At 38.7% G+C, this 18,470-nt stretch overlaps 1 protein-coding gene across 2 annotated transcripts in view; it reads left to right on the top strand.

Annotated features, from left to right (window-relative positions):
- The window catches only part of LOC140230443 (uncharacterized), a 62,276-nt gene that overhangs the window by 26,567 nt on the left and 17,239 nt on the right, over positions 1-18,470 (top strand). The window contains exon 1 of one of the 2 annotated variants that reach the window (XM_072310597.1): positions 9,161-9,298. The exons of the other annotated variant lie outside the window; for it this stretch is intronic. The gene's annotated coding sequence lies outside the window, so the exon portion shown is untranslated. Of the gene's footprint in view, positions 1-9,160; positions 9,299-18,470 lie in introns of those variants that run through there. 2 annotated transcript variants of the gene reach the window in all.

The raw sequence follows: 18,470 nt of genomic DNA, 5'->3' as shown, positions 1-18,470 counted from the left end.
AACAAAAGGCTTCTATTGGGAAATTGGACGATTTTCAACATGCATGTATGGGTGGAAATGAGCTGCTTGGCGGAGGTCTGCGCTCTCCGAGTGCTTTTCTAGTTATTATTATTACAATTTACAGTCATATGACAAGTACAGCTCCTGCGTCTCTAGGGCATACTATGACTCATTCAAATAACTGCAAGTTTTTCCTACGTCTCCAGTTGTTCACATCTTAATTGATCTATTAAATGCTTTTGTGTTCTCATGTTTTCATTTGACAAAACTCTCTTCAGTGATATATATTCTCCTCTGAAGACCAAATTTCACTGGTTTCATTCAAAAAGCTTCTTTTACTCCCCTCCCCAATTGAGAAAACATCTAAAGCGTCCAGGACTAAACCACAGGTTTTGACAATGGATATCATTTGAGCCTCCTGCATCAATCATGACAAGGCATATGTTACCATGGAAACCCATCATTGACAAATTACATCAGTAAATTTTCTGTCAGATCACTGGGGTAAGAAGACCCTCGTATCCTAACCCGAAGTCCCCAACCTGCAGGAAGGTCTGGAAGAGACAAACTCTGTGAAAGAGGATCTTTGTTCTCTGGGGTTCTCCACCAACCATTAACCCCTGACTTTATCAAGCATGGGAACGATAAACTGTCAGCACAGGAAAGATGTTGAATAAATTGCTACTAAGCCATGTATCCATATATTATTTAATCAATGCCACAGTCAAACATACATTTTTTTTCTGTTTGTTTTGCTTTTTTCCAGCTTTGCCAGGCACTGGTTGCTAAAATCATAAGTGGTCAAAGCTTCATGTGTGATATGAAAAAGAAAAGAAAAGAAGGGATTTTACTCTGGAAACAAGCTCCAACTTTCTAATCGGAATGATCACAGCAGTTTATGCCTGAAAATGGCTTCATACATTTTATGTCTTTTGACTGATCAGTAAATAGTCATTATAATTTTATCCTTCTTTTTTTTTATTGAAACAGCTATGCAAAGCTGACTGAGAAAAGTTCTGAATACAGCACAAACCATATTGGGTCCTTAGGAAAATTACAGTGTCTTCACAAGTAGGACAATAAAGTGGGAATATGATGGTTGGTAGTGACAAATAAACGCTGTACTCTCCAGTCCATGGCCTCTTTGCACCTCTTGTGTAATCATGGGAATAATGTTACTATTTTCCGCCAAAGCAATTGTTGCTTATTTATCCATAACTTCGCAAAGTTTAGCTTCAAGAGTATAGGCCATTTAAATCCACTTGCTTAAGTCTTCAGTATGAACCCATTACTGTAAAAGTGGATATTTTCGCGCAAATAATTTTTCGCGCTCAGCTGGGCAAGAAGAGTTTCGTGGGTTTTTAATTCTGCGGAATCAAGGATATCAACTACTGGAACATATATGCCAAGCAAAAATATTCGCGTTCTATTATTTTCATGCTAGTTTCTGGTTGCGCGAAATGCACGAAAATTTCAACACCGCGAAAATTTCCACTTTTGCAGTAATCAGGAGTTACAACTCTAACAAATGTCAAGACAGCCAAATCACCCAACGAGGGGCCTCTGAATCTAGAAACTTGCACTAATCAACCTGGGGGGTGTTTCATAAAGCTGTTCTTAAAGTTACGAACGACTTAAGAAGGACTGGTGATCAGTTCTGATGTGCTATACTTATCAGAATTTCCATAATTCAGCACAAGAACTGATCACCAGTCATTCTTAAGTCATTCGTAACTTTAAGAACAGCTTTATGAAACACTCCCTTGGATACTGTACCGAATCAGAAAAGAAAAAAAAAAAGGCAGCCTGAAGCCTTGAAGTCAGGCTAAGTTATCCTGGGAAGTACGTGTGTCCTGTGCACTGCGTGCTGAAGTGAGAGGTCAAAGTTGAAGACGTGCACATGCCAGGAGGAGAGACGACACCTTGGCCTGCGGATATGATGATACCACGGAGCAAACTGTAAATCGTTGCTGTCTAGCTACAACAAGCGTGTTTTCACTTCAAACTAGCGAGACGAGAGTGCTTCTTGCAGGTCACTCTTCTCTTGGTGTTGTTCTCATGCTTCCATTATCAAGGTTCACAGAGCATCCTCAGATGAACCATTGTGCAGCAGCACTTTTACTTGAAAAAAAGTCACCCATAACCATCTGTACATATGAAAGATGAGTGGTTGACTCTAGTGCAGCAAGATGGAAGGAAAAAAATATCAATATTGGTTTATATTCCACATCTGCACTGTTTTTATTGACCATGTGTAGATTTATGGTGGTACAGGTAGCGTGTTTATGAAGGTGAATTTCATTGAAAATATAGTAAAACTTCAAGATCGAACTTTCATGGAGCAAAGCAACTTCTTGGTATTAATCCCTTTCATGTTTGACTTTAACACACATGATTTTGGGCCACTATCTTCAAATACATAATGGCAGAAGTCACCATCTCCATCACTGTCATGTATCAAAACAGACATTTGAATCAAGAGTCATTGTAAGATGTAGATGCTAGTACAGTTGAACCTCTCGTATCCGGACAAGTCGGGACCAGGGCTCATCCGGATAAGGGATTTGGCCGGATACGGGAGACTCAATGCTTTTATACATGTACATATACATACACATGTACTGATGTAGCCCATTGTAGTACCACATGTAGTATTAAGTAGTAGTAATGTGTATACTGCAACCTTTTCATTGTTACACTCAGTAACAGACTCCAAAATAGAGGTGTATGTTAATGTTGGAAGTAATATGTAATTCATGTGTGTTTGTGTAGGAGTTCTCAAGGAGTTGGGAATCCCCCTTTCCTCCCGTAATCATTAAAAAAAAAAAAAATCACGGCGAGATTGCGTCCATATAATAGAGAGATCCGGATAAAGGGAGGCCGGATAAGAGAGGTTCAACTGTACTGCTGGAAGGGCTGTTTTAGTAAGCAAATCTCTTGTGGATGAAGTGCGTAAGGCTTGCCATGATGCAAGTCATTGCTACTGTAGCCACATTCACACACAAGAGTTTTTGGTTTTATGCATCATGATACTAAAACCGAGATTATTGCCACTGCATATCAGTCACACAAGCTGTGCAGGGCAATTACCACAAGAGTTTCCATAATTATTAAAAAACAAACAAACAAACCAACAAACAAACAAAAAACAAGTGAGATTGATCTTCACATTGCAGCACGTACAACAAAAGTTTATGATTTTTTTTTGTGTCCACACACAAAAATTGATGACGGTTTCGGCAACATTCGGCAGCATGTTGCAAAAATTAGTTAACAAAGAACAAAGTACAAAAGCAGTTGCGATCTTAACAAATTTTATTTGTAGAGGGAGACAAAGTGAAGAAACTCGCACCTGAACCTTCACCCCTCTGAATAATATCTTTCTTTCAAAGAACATTCTGTTGGGTAGACCTATATGTGAATGGGGCTATTGATGCAACCATTCACCTCCCAATTATTCATCAGTCCTACAAAGGTACAAATAGTCTTTGCTGTTAAATATACGGGTGCTGTTTGTTATTCCGAAGGTTCGTTAATCCAAAACACGCAAATTCCCTATACAGTTGAACCTCTCGTATCCGGACAAGTCGGAACCGGGGCTCATCCGGATAAGGGATTTGGCCGGATACGGGAGACTCAATGCTTTATACATGTACATATACCTACACATGTACTGATGTAGCCCATTGTAGTACCACATGTAGTATATTAGTTATCCCCTGCTTGTTCACGAAATACAGGCAAATATCTACGGTCTGGTGCCATATTCCATGAGGCCGAAGGCCGAATGGAATATGGCACCAGACCGTAGATATTTCCCGTATTTCGTAAGAACAAGCAGGGGGTAACGATTTTATCTTTTAGTGTAAGTGCTAACCTTCTTCTCGCTGATTTCCCCTCGTGAATGATGTTGAAATCGCCGGCTGTCAGCCATGACCATGTTGACTTAGGCCTACGTCTCGCGAGCTGATTACTGCATGCGATGCGCGCAGACAAATACATACACGTAACAGTTACACACCATAAGATACGCACAGCTAGTGCACAGTAGCCAGATAGATATAAGTTGCTGTTGTTTATCAAGCGTTCTCAGGTTATGTGCGCAATACGCTTGAGGACCGCGCGCTGTCCATTTGTTTTGTACAGGATTAGCGCGCACTTTCCTATAAGCGTCTTTGGTACACGCGCAGCTGGCTGTGTAATACAGTATCATGACGTCATATCCACGTAATACGGGATATATTAAGTGGTTGATTGACCAATGAGATTACAGAATTCACGATCACTAAAAGATAAATGTGTATACTGCAACCTTTTCATTGTTACACTCAGTAACAGACCCCAAAATAGAGGTGTATGTTAATGTTGGAAGTAATATGTAATTCATGTGTGTTTGTGTAGGAGTTCTCAAGGAGTTGGGAATCCCCCTTTCCTCCCGTAATTATTATAAAAAAAGAAATCACGGCGAGATTGCGTCCGTATAATAGAGAGATCCGGTTAAAGGGAGGCTGGATAAGAGAGGTTCAACTGTACCTAGAGGTTCGGTAATCCGAAAATGAAAAAGGGTTCGTTAATCCAAACATTTGTGGCGTTATTCCGAAGATTTGTTCATCCGAAAATGAAATTCGGAAAAACGAACCTTCGGAATAAGGAATCTTTGGACTGAAGAGCCTTCGGAATAACGAACCTTCGGAATAACGAGCTGTAACCAAATATACTGGTATCTTTTTCTCTTGTTTTTTTCATGATGAGGACTTACAGACCATTCTGTTTTTCTCCTCTTCCCAATATCGTTATTTTGACCTTGTCACTTTCTAAATTTGTTTTTGTTTCTTGTCTCTGCCAATACTAAGAATGCAGAAAAAAAAAGGAGGGGGAGAAGGGGACCTTGAAGTTGTGCATGTAGGGGACCTTGAAGTAGCTTAGATATAAAAGTTGTGCTTCTAGTATTTTGTGAGTAATCAAAACCACTTTTCTGCCTGTTTTTCCAGATGCTGTAAGGTTAATTGCTTTTCTGGTTTTCTGTGCAGAATTTTGGGTTGATGATCAAGTGCATGCTTATCCACATGCATTATATACCTAAGGGCCCGCTTCATACCCAGCAAAACTTATGATTGCTGCCAAAACATTTTACATCATCGGATAACATTTGCTTGACCTTGCTCTAAGAACAACAACAACAAAAACTATATGGAAAAAAAAACTGTTTTGCAAAAAAAAAAAAACAACTGTCATTAAAGCAGTTTGAAGTTGTTCAATCACCATTGTAGCAGGGTTGATTATTTTTTTAAGTTGGTCAGATAGCAGCTGCAGCTGGCACTAGCCCAGTCTTTTGTACCCTAACAAAGGCACTGGCATTCAACAATTCCGACCACATGGTTCCAAAACACAAGCAGAGGGAACCCTCCAACAAAGCACATTGCTGGAAGAACAAACCGGTTTGTAACCCGGCGCTCTATTGGTTGACTGTAATCACTTAGGCCACACCCCCTTCTGTCTAGACTGCTACCATAGGCTCTGATATGATGAGATTGAGACTTTTTTTATATATATCTTTCTCTCTCTCCCTCTCTGTCTTCTGTACTTTGTATTTCTGTGAGTCAGAACCTGAAATCTTGAGTGGTGAATGGACTTCTCTGTACAGGAACCTTGCACAAAGTTCAGATGGTCGTGAAGATAGCTTGTTATCTCCGCGCAGATTTACACCTGGTTGTTCAACAACTATTCCGCAGCCAGAGTGCCTTGTAAATTCATACCCTCATCAGTTATCTTATTACAGTCTGTTGCAGATTGGCAAAATCAATTGCCCATGAATTGCCTACATCCACCAGTGTATGAAAAGTCACTGTGTAAGGATTAATTCATTTAATTTCTGTCTTCCTGTAGAAAAGTGTCATCTCAGAAGATAAACTTATCTTGTGCATGATGTGGAAATAATGTTCAAGTGGGGGGGGGGGGGGGGAATCAGACAAAGCAGGTAGTGCCAAATCTGCCACATGAGTTGCACAATTGCACAACTACTACAGTGGAATGGCAAGGCATAGCCATACTGTTACTGTAAAACACAACATTTTCGCAGCATGAAATTTTCGCAAATTGACAGCCTCTTTCGCAGCATCAAACTTTCGGGAGTTGCCTCCAATATTTAATGCGTACAGTGTAGACAAGAACTTTCACATGAATTTTAATTTTGCGAATCTTGTGCACGCGAACATTCCTTGTTTGACAGTATCCTCATCCTGCAAGTGCCACTCTGAGGAAGCACGCCTTTACTGAATCTCATCAAGGTGAAACAAAAACAAAAACAAAAAAAAAAAAGAAGATACTACAGCGCCGTCAGTAAGACTTGATTAGGCTAAAAACATAAGACTTTTGTATTGGGAAAAAAAAAAAAAAAAAAAAAAAAAAAACCTGATTCCCCCACAAATTTTGTCCAAGAAGTTTTGCAAACAGATATTCTAGCAAATGAAACTTATGTGATTCAAAGTTCCTTTAAATATTACGTACTCATGTAAGCATTACATATATTACTTTGTATTACTTTATATGGAAATAAAATCATTTTGAATTGAATTGAATTGAAATGAGGAGATCACAGATAGTTTCGCGAGATGTTGTTTTTCATGAATGGACACTGGTGCTAACATGATGCACTATTACCCCAGTGCTCCAACAGTGATTCACAAAATTTGTGAAAATCAAACTCTCATGAAAATTACAGCTTATACAGTACTCTCCATAACAGACTCCTGTTATTTGATTGAACATCCTCTATGAAAGAGAGTAAAATATCCTCATTTCCACTGTGCTTCCTCTTCCTGTTTGTGTTTCTTTTCCTTAATGTGCATATGTCTAACTTATTTTTCCACCTTCTTTATCTCTCCACTAAAGTGCTTTGTTGTTCCACTGCTGGCTTTTTCGCTGTTTATTTTTCAAAGGGCTTACCATGCATCAGGTTAGACCAAGCCAAGGAACACAGGCAGGTGCACCAGATAATCAGGGGTGTCCTCATTTGGCCCTTTGTCCCCAAGATGGGAAGATGTCGGTCATGTTTGCTCAGGAGTGGAGGTCACTCCCAGTGAGCAGTTGGTCCCAGGTGCATCACCTGACTGACTGACATGGCCGGTCTGGTCTGACCAGTACACTTGCATGGGTCATCATGGTGAGAGGTCAGTGTCAAGGAGTTGTCTTTGACCCCCATTTCTTGTCACTGTTCTGCAAGGGACAGTGCAGGCCAAATGGAAAGATGATGTTAATTCTTGAAGCTTTGCCGTTATTTAATACCAAACTGGAATACTCTTGAAGTGTGAAAGCAAGTTTGTCATTCAAGAAATTGTTCACACTACTCGGAATAGTTGCAATGTTAGTTCTGATGATACAGATCGTGAAGTTTCTAGAAATATGGTGCATGCCCTGCTTGCTCATTTAGTCATTCCCAGCATGCTCTTTGGTTCACGTTCGATGTACTGATGGTAGCGTCAATACAGTATCGTGCAGTGCGTGCAATCGTAGTACAACTCTATGATACAACCATTCATACATTTATTTGGCATGCTCTTCAGGGAAAGCAGAAATTACATGAATAAAGTCAGTATTTTTTTGCTGTGTGCGTTCTCTTTACAAAACACCTAGCAAAGTTTCTTGCGAAGTTAAAGAAACTTTACACTGACTAGTAATTTCCCTTTTGAACCAACTCGGGTTTGATTTGGTATAGTTTGCTGGGCAGCTTTCTTGATAACTTCCCAATGTTTCTGACATTAGGCGTGTCTTCATCAGCCCGAAGTTTCAAGATAGCGCGCTATCTTGCGGTTACCAAACTAGTCCGATGTCAAAATAGCGCGCTATCTGTGTAGTGAAGACGCAGATAGCGCGCTATTTGATCGGGAAAATTTCCCCCAAAATCTTGGTCTAGTTCGTCAACTAGAGCGCTAATTCGTGAAATAGCGCGCTGTCTTGGGTGCGTCTCCATCAGCCCGAAATTTTCTCGATCCCTCCACGCTTCTGGTTAGCCAGCTGGCAATGGAAAGCGCATTTACAAGCAGCTAGTGATTGTGTATGGTACATTACACGCACGGTGTATTCAAGGATGTGTGTACTATAGGCCTACTGTTGTTGTCATCTTTAAAACCAGGGAGGTTATTTCTCTCACCTCCCTATTAAAACTCAGTGCCGTGCATGCTAGCTGGGTTTTGTTTCTTTTTTGTAAACTTCTTCTTCTGGTCCACTCTATTCATACCTTAGCTGAAGATTCTTGCAGATTGTGTGCATTTTGGATTTGTTTAAACATTGCAATTCGTTAATTTCATATAAGATGCCTCACTGGACAGAAGAAAGAGTAGCGTTATTAATATCCCTTTTGAGAGAATTTGCTGTACTGCTCACCTCCCTGGTTGTAGAATCGTACATACGGTGATATAGGAGATTTTGAGCGGGGAAATCCACTTTCGAACCGCGAGCCAGGCAGAGTAATATTGCAAAGTGCGCATGCGTCAATTTTCGGACTAATTTCCCGAAGCAGGCTGTTCGAGCTGATGAAGACGCACATTCGCTGTATCGGGCTATTTTCTAAGACCGCAAAATGTCCCGCTAGTTTGAACTTCGGGCTGATGAAGACACGCCTATTGTGATTTTTCTATCTCAAAGTCAATGGCCCTCTTATTAACGTTCTGAAGGATCATTGCCTAGATTCTGTATTGTGCTTTACCAGTTCTCGGGTACAAATACCGTATAATGCAATAAAACAGGCACACGGAAAACGCACACTCTCACTGAAATAAAAAGAGCTCATAAAGTACAAAATGTAGTGGCAAGTATCAAGAGGGTAGATTTGTTAAAAACATTTATCTTGTTGACAGCTGTAAACACACACAGCTTACAATATTCCTTTCCCATCTGTCTTCTTCAGCTTCTCTTCCACAAATTACTTATGTCCCTTTTTTTTTTACAACACATCTCTTTTCCTGTTATTTGTACCACTTAATAATCTCTGTCAGTTACTTTCTGATTTTCTTTGTCTCTTGTTATGAATCTCTCTCTCCCTCACTTATCCCTCTCTCTCTCTTTCTCTCCCCTCGTTGTTCCTATGTGATCTGCTTTCCCTATCAGCGTCCCGCCAAGTCGGGGTCTATTTTGGGGAGATAAAGAGGAGGTAGGCAGGTGTGCTCTTGATATCCTGTCCGAACCTCGTTGAGTGAGGGCACCGTCACAAAAGGAGAGGAAAAGCATGGAGTTCATCCTCGGGTCAGTGTCAGTGGCAAACAATTGAGCCCTCTGTATTTCCCTCTTGTTCCAGGATAAGGTCAGTGTCCAACCCACTCCAAGATACACATGCATTTGTCAATGTCAAGGGTATGATAGTCTCCTGGGTTGATTGAATAAGGGGTATAAAAGATATATTGCCTGCTACCAAGGGACTCTTTAAAGGTAGGGAATCCCATTTGCATGCCTTAAATGAAGAGTTGTATAAATACAGTGGTATGTTGAAGAGAGTATCATTTTAGAAACTCCCATAAAGTATTGAAAGTGGAAGGTAACATTTAGTACATTTTCATTGACCGTTAGATTTTGAATTGAATTTTTTTCGGGGCTCACCGTAAATTCCAGTACATTACTAGGCTACCTTTGCAGACCCATGCACTGCATGTGTGTCCATCATGTATATTTTGTAAAGAAAGTTCATCCAAACTTACAAACATTTCTATATACATTCTTGCCACACACTGTTATTACATCAGCTCTTATACTTTTAGATTTGTGTTTATAGATAAAAGATACAGGAGACTGCAACAAAAATGCTTAAGTGTGGCTGACACACAGAACTACTGAGTAGTTGAGTTTTGTGCATTATTCAAATTGTAGATAAATGTTGACTTTCAAATTTCTCAGCAGTGACCAAAACAAGTCCCCTGAGGTTCATATTTAATGTTTTGCTGCAATTTGGGAGGTCTGTAAAAGGTATCCCTTACCTTTAAAGTCTGGTGAAAGGGCAGCATTGTCTTATGGTTCAATAGCATGGCAATGTCTGGTTATCATCATAGATGGCATCTTGCATCTGCCAGCGCTCCTATCTCCTATAGAATTCATCTGCTAGCATTAGAGTAATGTGTCACAAGATTTAAATTCAATTGCCTTCCTGTTATTTAATGCTGCCAAAAGGAAACCTATACTACAGCATCTTGTCAGTTTTCATCAAGTTTGTCATTAGGCCTGTCTTCATCAGAATGAAGTTTCAAAATAGCGTGCTATTTTGTGTTTAGGAAATTAGCCCAATGTCATATTTACTCACTATTTGTGTAATGAAGACTCAAATAGCACGCTATTTGATCAGGCAAAATTTTCCCCCAAAATCTTGATCTACACGTGTAGTTTATGAAATAGCACACTAATTTGTGAATAAGCACGCTTTATAGGTTGTGTCTCCATCAGCACAAAATTTTCTCGATCCTATCATTTGAACCGCGCGCCAAGCCCACAGAACTCTACCTAGAGTTCTGTGGCTGAGCAAGTTGAGCCAAATAATGATGCAAGGTACAGATGCGTCAACTTTGGGCTAATTTCCCAAGCAAGCTGTTTTCGAGCTGATGAAGATGCTTGTATGTAATATCTGGCTTTTTTCATAAACCGCAAAATAGCCTGCTAGTTTGAACTTCGGTCTGACGGAGACTTGAAGATTGTCATAGCTAGAGTCACTATAGAGCCCTTTCTTTGCAAACTAATCCTATCACACTTTGTATGAAGATGGGATGTGCTTTCCAAACTGCCAATGTTAGATTTCAACTCAGACCTCCCAGGAGTTCATCTCCAGCATAGAAACAGTTCTTTCAAGTTGCTTTTACATTCTTTCAAAGCTTAGGACAATTTCATGTTCCTCTAACGTAAAAGTACAGTTCCTGACATGAAAGCTACTGAGTATACTGCCTTTAAAGGGAAATTTGCCCGAAGTGTAATAAGGTGTAGATTTGGGAAACGCAACAAAGAAAAAAAAATATGAGAAAAACTTGGTGAAAGTTTGAGGCAAATCAGAGTGATACAATGATAATATGATATGATCAGGATAGATGTTTGCATTTAATACATCATGTTACTTTCTTGAACAAGTTTTTTTTTTTGTATTAAAAAAGAAACATGCAAATTAACAAACAAATGTACACAAAAACCTTGTGCAGACATGACCATGGCAGCATTGATGGGTGGGGGGGGGGGGGGGGGATAAAACACATTGCCATAAACCAGACAATAATGAGTTGTACCTGTACTTTATGTCTGCAAGTGCTCTAGCACTTCGCACAGATTGGAAAGCGACAGGTTTAAACGGAGGTCAAGTCCGGGGTTGTCGGAACTTAAAGATAGAGTTTACTTTATGGAGCAGTGATTTAAAAAAAGAATGTTATGTTATCACATTTAATGCATATGTGAAGGTCAGTTGTATCACTCATCAAAACATCATATGAAAATTTGGCAATAAAACCCAAAATGTACCTGTAGATATCACTGTTTTCTCATTAAATCATAACTGTAGACAGTCTAAAAGCAATTTCATAACATCTATTGTTCACATTTTGTATATTTAACAATATTTATCGATTATACTGATTCAAATTTTTACAGTGCTTGTTTCTATCCCTATCTGACATTTTAGAACTATTCTAAAGCACTAATGCTGGGATTTAGTTTCATCTGCAAATGGTAAATTATGCCTTTAAAGCTGGTTGCCATGTCGCCCCCTTGCACTTAACCCTAACTCAAATTGTGAGTAAAGGTTGACAGAATGTAATATTTGCAAACCTCCAAAGTCAATTCACTTCTCATTGTGGAATGAAATTGCTTGGAGCAATCAGTGTTTTAAGAAACAGAGACTTGTTGAGTTACAATTTAATTGGTATGTAAGTACTGTTCATTTGCTGCCCTTGTTTGCCTAAAAAAAAGACACAAATTTTCGTACTGAGTTATCACACTTTTCACAACTATGTCAATACTGTAGTTAGCATAAATTTATCACCCTCCTGACTCTAAGTGAACCTAACTTGATGATTAAAAAAAGAAAAAAAAAATGAAAACGGACATGATAGTGTTAAAGTACATACTTTAATTCAAATGCAGCCAATAGTTCCAAACAAAATGTTTTGATTATTAGTATACTTCAGCCTGGTAAAAGTGATTTTAGAATTACATTTTGTAAACTTGGTATAAATGAAGTAACATTTAAAATCATATCTGGAATGACATGCAGGTCCTAACAATGACCATGTTTATAAAAAATATTTTGTAGTTGTTTTCAGATGCAGCTAATAGTTCCACACAGAAGTAAGAACAGCATATTATCTGAAGTTGAGATATTCTTTTTAAAAAAGAATATCTACATTCATTTCTTTTTAAATGTGTGTATAAACAATTGTAATTTGTAAATGTTCTGATTATTCATCTGCTTGTTAAATTTCCAGAAATAAGACACAGTGAATTAATTTGTGTTTTAATACAGTATTCCATGGAAATTCAAGTTCTAGTAAACACAAAAAGTTTATGGTGTTTTTGATTGGGATCCTTGTCTGACAGTAATTTCTGTGAGACTCAAGTTTGCACCATCCTGCCATAGATCACCTAGTTATGTATTCCTTTTCCTGCATTTCAGAGTACACGTTATAAGACTTCCCGATTTGCAAAATTCACAAAAATGAAAGCCTCGTGAAATATTCAGCGAATACAGTACGTGGTTCTTGACTTGAACATGCTGTGATCATCTTGTGCAATGCACAATATCGAGTGTAGGTCTATATGTTTTGATGCAGTGAATTGTTTTGTGCAGCTCCGACTGCCAAATTCCCATTTGATATATTCTGTGTTCACAGTTTCCTGATGACATCACAAATTCATGGGTCCAGACAGTGATCCAAATCACCACCAAAAGCTAATTACCTGGTTCTTGTTCCCTGCCAAACAAATAACCTCCTTGACGGATGTAATCAACAGTACCTAACTAGTTTTGCTTTTGATTGCAGGCAGTTTGGCCACTTGTGTCACAGTTCATCTGTTGTCACAGATGGTATTGCACTTTCGGCTCTTTGAGTTGACGGAATACAGTCCTTAATATTTGATGCAGCCTGTGATCCGCTTCATACTGTCTCAGTTTCCTCAATATGACTGGAGATTATATGTGACAATGGAAATAGAATATGTAAAATTTCGGTTTGCTCCTGGGAAGAAGTCTTGTGGTTATGAGTAAAAAAACATCCTTTCAAAGTTTCCTGAGACATCGACTTCATTAGGCTTTTTTTTTTTTGGGGGGGGGGGTAAATGTAACATTAAGAATTATAAATATGTTTGAATTCCTTCTTAGGAGAAGATTACCTACTTTTTGCTCAAAACTTTCAACTTACAAATACTCTACAGGGCTTTCACCAATTTATTCTTTCTTTATTTAATTCCTCACACAATCATTCAAGTTTATTGTTACATTTTCTTCCTGATAAAGGCTTTATAGTTTGATCAGTCCATGCTCTATCAGATAGGACCAAGCCACTACATCATGAAAGGACTTTAATATTTGACAGAGGGAAATATGAACATTTCAATGTTTTGGCAGGATATTGTTATTTTAATCATGATATTCAAGGCAGTAATCCTGTAAGCATGTCAAAGCATTTTCCTGTGTCAGTTTCCTGTTTAGACGAGCCCAAAATGGGAAGAACAGCTCTATGTTGTTCATGGATGGACATGTGGTACATTTCCAGCACATTGGATAACAGCAAATGGTTACTCTTGACACTTGTTTGTTTACGAAAACAGAGAGATTTATGCTGATAAATTCTAAATAATCTAGCTATTTTAGTGGGGTTTTTTTTCAGCTTTACTCTTTGCATGTAAAATCTCATCGCATCTTTATCTGTGTATTATGACAGCTGTCTTGGACAGGGATTTGCTGTTAACCCTACGAGCTTTGTGTTCTAGATGCTAGTTTTTAGAAACAGCCACTGAATTCAGAGCCCGTAGAATAATTAGGCAAATACTGCTGTCCCATGCCATGAGAACAAGAGACCTTGAAACAAAACAACGAAGAAAAACACAAAGAAATGTAAAAAGGGAAGCACCTGACCAATATTCTCAGATAAATACAATCATCCTTGGTTGTGTTCTAACCCTCCTCATGGTACAGTTCAGATCCAAGTGATTGGATTTCACAACTTTTCCTGTGGCATGAAATTAATATAGCTTTCACTCTCGATCGCTCTGTCCTTTGAAGTTTGCACTTAAACCGAGGCCATCGAGCACCGAAAATTACCAGGTATCGTGGAAAATCTTGAGTCATGGTTTAGTGCTAGGACAGAATATGACTTTTGAGTGTAGCATCACATTATCATCGTGAGAGTGTAGGATGGGAGTGGAAATCCCATCTTTTGACACTTCCTCCGTGTCACTCTAGCAGGAAACCATTCAGCCAGTAAGAGACATCTACAGCTATACATGATCAGGTAAACAATTTAAACCATGTTTGTATATCATGGGTCCATTTCACAGTCAATTACTGGCCCGCGTTAATACCAGCTGCATTAATTAACAGCTACACCCATAATTCCTGGGGAAATTACTTAAAAAGTACAAGGTTATGAAAAAAAAAACGCACACACACAACAAAAATAAAACATACCAAGTGATAATCGAGTAATATAACTGCAGTCAAATACTGCAACTATACCACTAGGATCACTATCATTTGATGTTGATGCAGAATACTGTACTTTGGACCACTGAGATGTTTTTGTTCTTAAAGGTATTAGCCCACATTTGTAAACCTGCAGCAATTGGTCTCATAGTTAGCATGGAGTTTGGGTATGATTTGCAGTAACACCTGTGCAAAATTTCGTTCCAATTAGTCCAGTACTTTCATAAAAGTAAATGAAAATGCACCGTAATCCGTATGCATGCGTATAACGCTCGCTAGCTCCGGTCCACGTACGTGTTACGTGTACAATGTACGTAGCTATAGCCCGCGCTCGTAATTCGATTTTGGGTTGGGTTGACCCGGTTTGAAAATTGATTTTAAAACGATGATTTTCTCTCTTTTATCGAATGGTATAGACAAAGAGCGACAGGTGAGGTATGTTACTGTTATAACTTGTACTTGAAGTCATATTGGACCTGTTTTATGCAGTTTTTATTTTTGTAGGTTTGCAAATGTGGGCTAGTACCTTTAAAGGGAAGACAAACCCAAAGAGCAATGTGGATTGAGTAAAAGCAGTAACATTAGTAGAACGCATCGGTGAAAGTTTGAAGAAAATCGGACAATCGATGCAAAAGTTATGAAGTTTTGGTGTTGGAACCGCTGGATGAGGAGACTACTAGAGGTTATGACGTATGAGAGGACCACAATATAAAGGAAATATAAAAGGAATTCCACAAAAATCATGAATATTCATGTGGTTTGGAAAGTACGGGGCTAAGAAATATGAGTGTAAAAATGTCAGTTTTCTCCTTAGCCCAGGACAAGAGCTTAGTACGGGATTTATTGGCGAGTGTAAGCTCAAAAAATTGGTACGGGACTAACGATAGTCCTGGGTCAGAGAAAGTACGGGATTAAGAAACACAAGTGTAAAAAGGGATTAAAGGGACTATACAGTACTGGTTGAGGTGGGGATTCATGTTTTGAACATTCCTAAGTGAGATAATGAAAAGCCTCTTATGAAATATGAAAGAGCATGTAATTTTAAGAAGGATTCAACATTTATTTGATGAAAATTGGTTTTCAAATGGCTGAGATATCCCAAAAAGTGATAATAATAAAAGGCGACATGCCACAACACCATAACAAGTTTTTAGAGTGGTCATTTAGAGCAGTCATGGTAGCTGCCTGGAGTTGAGTGTGATGACAGTGTGAGATGCTTTTCAGACAAAAGGACGATGTTATGTACTGGAATTGGCATATTAACTTGCATTAATACCTGACCATAACCTTTAGTTTTTTTTTTATTTGTCTGACCATACTTGTAGTTTCACTTGGTTTTCTTCTTTTCTTTTTCAGAAGCAAAGTTACTCCTTTAATTCAAAGAACTTTCTAAGGGTAGAGTCTCGCCTTGACCTCAGCAGGGCAGTTGAAGTGTTCACAAATTGAAAGATTTTCATGTCTTGTCAGTATAGTATTGTTGTTGGGTTTTTTTCTTCATTTCATTATATCATACATGACTGCCATAAAATTCCAGGTTATCAACACATTACCCCTCTGTGCACTGTGGCTGTGTTGGTGATATCCCCAAACACACATGTGCACACACACACCACCCAATAAAATCTAAGTGTTTTTAAGTGTTGCTTGCCGTAAATTACCGTCTCTTGCCAGTGTGATACGAATACACAGGAAATGGAGTATCTGTCTGAGCTCACCCAAACTTCCCCATAAACATCCGCTGGAGTATTTTGTCCTCCAAGGCAACAGCCATCCAGCGGGGGCTTTCTACGTTTTTACAAAATATTATCCAGGTGTATGCCATTCGGCATGATGCCTCCTCAGTGTTGATTTTAGCCAGTCATGACATCAGCATCATTCTTTTTTTTTTTTTCTTCTTCTTTTTTTTTTTGGGGGGGGGGGGATGGATGTGTCTGCCTTCCAGCAAGCAAACACTAGAGAGAAGGAGAAACTTTGGTAGACTATCAGAGGTGAATGAAAAGGGCTTACCCCATACAAATACCCATTTTATATTCAAAAGTGTATGGTACATGATTGTTTCAGACTGTCATAAAAATGCTTTGTGGTGGCTTGCTTTCATCATGAAGTATTTTTCCAATAATTTCAAATGACTTTTATGTGCTTTGGGATGATTTGAGATATTGTGTAAAACAGCATTGCAAATACAATGTAGGCCTACCTTGTCTTTCTTTCACAAACCCCTGATGGCCCATTACATTTCCTGTTAGATATATTTGAGACTGATGATTGATAACGACCCATTCAAAATTCAACGGTCCATCTAACATCAATACAATTTTTGTTTCACTGTAATTCAGCCATGTCTCTGTAATTGTTCCCATGTGACTTCCAACCATAATCCAATACTTTTCCGACGTCATTACACTGCTTTTAACTTCCTCAATAATTATCAAGCACCTGCTGAACCATGAGTTAGCTGATCCTTTCTTGGCAGCTCAAATACATTGTCCTTAATCGCCAGTGTGTACATTTTCTTCTCTTTTTATGCGTTCTGCTCAGAATGTTGCTCCTGCAAATTGATCACCTTGGATCAAAATGCCTACAGGAAGATGGAGCACATTTTTTTTTCCAGTACATTACAACACTCTAATGAAGTACAGAAAGAAAAATGATTTAAGCATTTGACTGCCAATATTACAAAATGCCCCTTCCATCATAATATGCCACGCAGTTGATATTTCTGACACATCAATCCGTCCGTGTGGGATTTGTTTGTCCATCTTTTATGAGAGGGGAAGGGGAGAACTGTTAATCATCATAAATATGAGTAATACCATAACATGCTGAAATCATCATATCATATTCCTTTCTTTCCCAATACACACACTCTCTCTCTCTCTCTCCTCCTTTGCTGAGTCACGTCATAATTTCCAGCCCAATTGTCCTTGATCTAACCTTAGCACATGGGGGTTTTTCTACTGATTGGTGTGAAGTTCTCATGTAGGCATTTCTCAGCTTGTTTGGTTCCATTTTTGTCTTAATTCAAGAGGGAATATCATTTTGTTCGTGTCTGAAATCATTCATCAAATATGAGGCATTATGAGTCACAAAGGCTGTCTGGTGGTTATCATTTCTAGTCATCAAACTTTCCTTAACTTCTGGAATGAAGACAGAAACTTCTTCAAACTGCCTCTTAAATCAAATTGACTTTAATCATATTTTTTCCTCATCTTGAGATGAGGACATAGCTTAATTCCTCTGATGGACAGCAGCCTTTAAATGTTTTATTCCCCATTTCTTATCATAATGCAGGTACATTGTCAATCACCCACTTATGCAAGCACATCCAGAAAAATGGTCAAGCCAGAACATGGTTATTGTGTTAGAACAATTTTCTTACAGATGGTGTATTCAGTTTGGATTCATACCTTTATCTTTTAAAACATTGTTTGTCCCCGCCGAACGAGTTCGAGCAGGGGACTATGAAACGGGCTTCGTACGTGTGTGTGTCCATGTGTCCGTCTGTCTGTCTGTCTGTCTGTGCGTCCGTGTGTGATCAAAATCTTCAATTTGCTACTTCTCTGTCATTTATGAGCTAATTTTGATTCTGTTTGCTTTATATGATAGCACTACATAGGAGCTTTGAAACTTGTACACAGAATTTCAGTTGTGACCTTTGACCTTGACCTTTGACCTATATTATACATTTTGCTACAAAATGCTACTCCTTCGCCATTTCTAACCCGATTTCGATTCCGTTTGCTTTATGTGATGGCACTAGGTGAGGGCTTCAAAACTTCTACACAGAATTTTGACCTTTGACTTCTTTGACTTT

Source organism: Diadema setosum, chromosome 7, assembly GCF_964275005.1.
Source record: "Diadema setosum chromosome 7, eeDiaSeto1, whole genome shotgun sequence".
NCBI classification, from domain to species: Eukaryota; Metazoa; Echinodermata; class Echinoidea; order Diadematoida; family Diadematidae; genus Diadema; species Diadema setosum.
The sequence above is the reverse complement of the archived record's forward strand: the minus strand, read 5'-3'. Positions and strand labels throughout refer to the sequence as shown.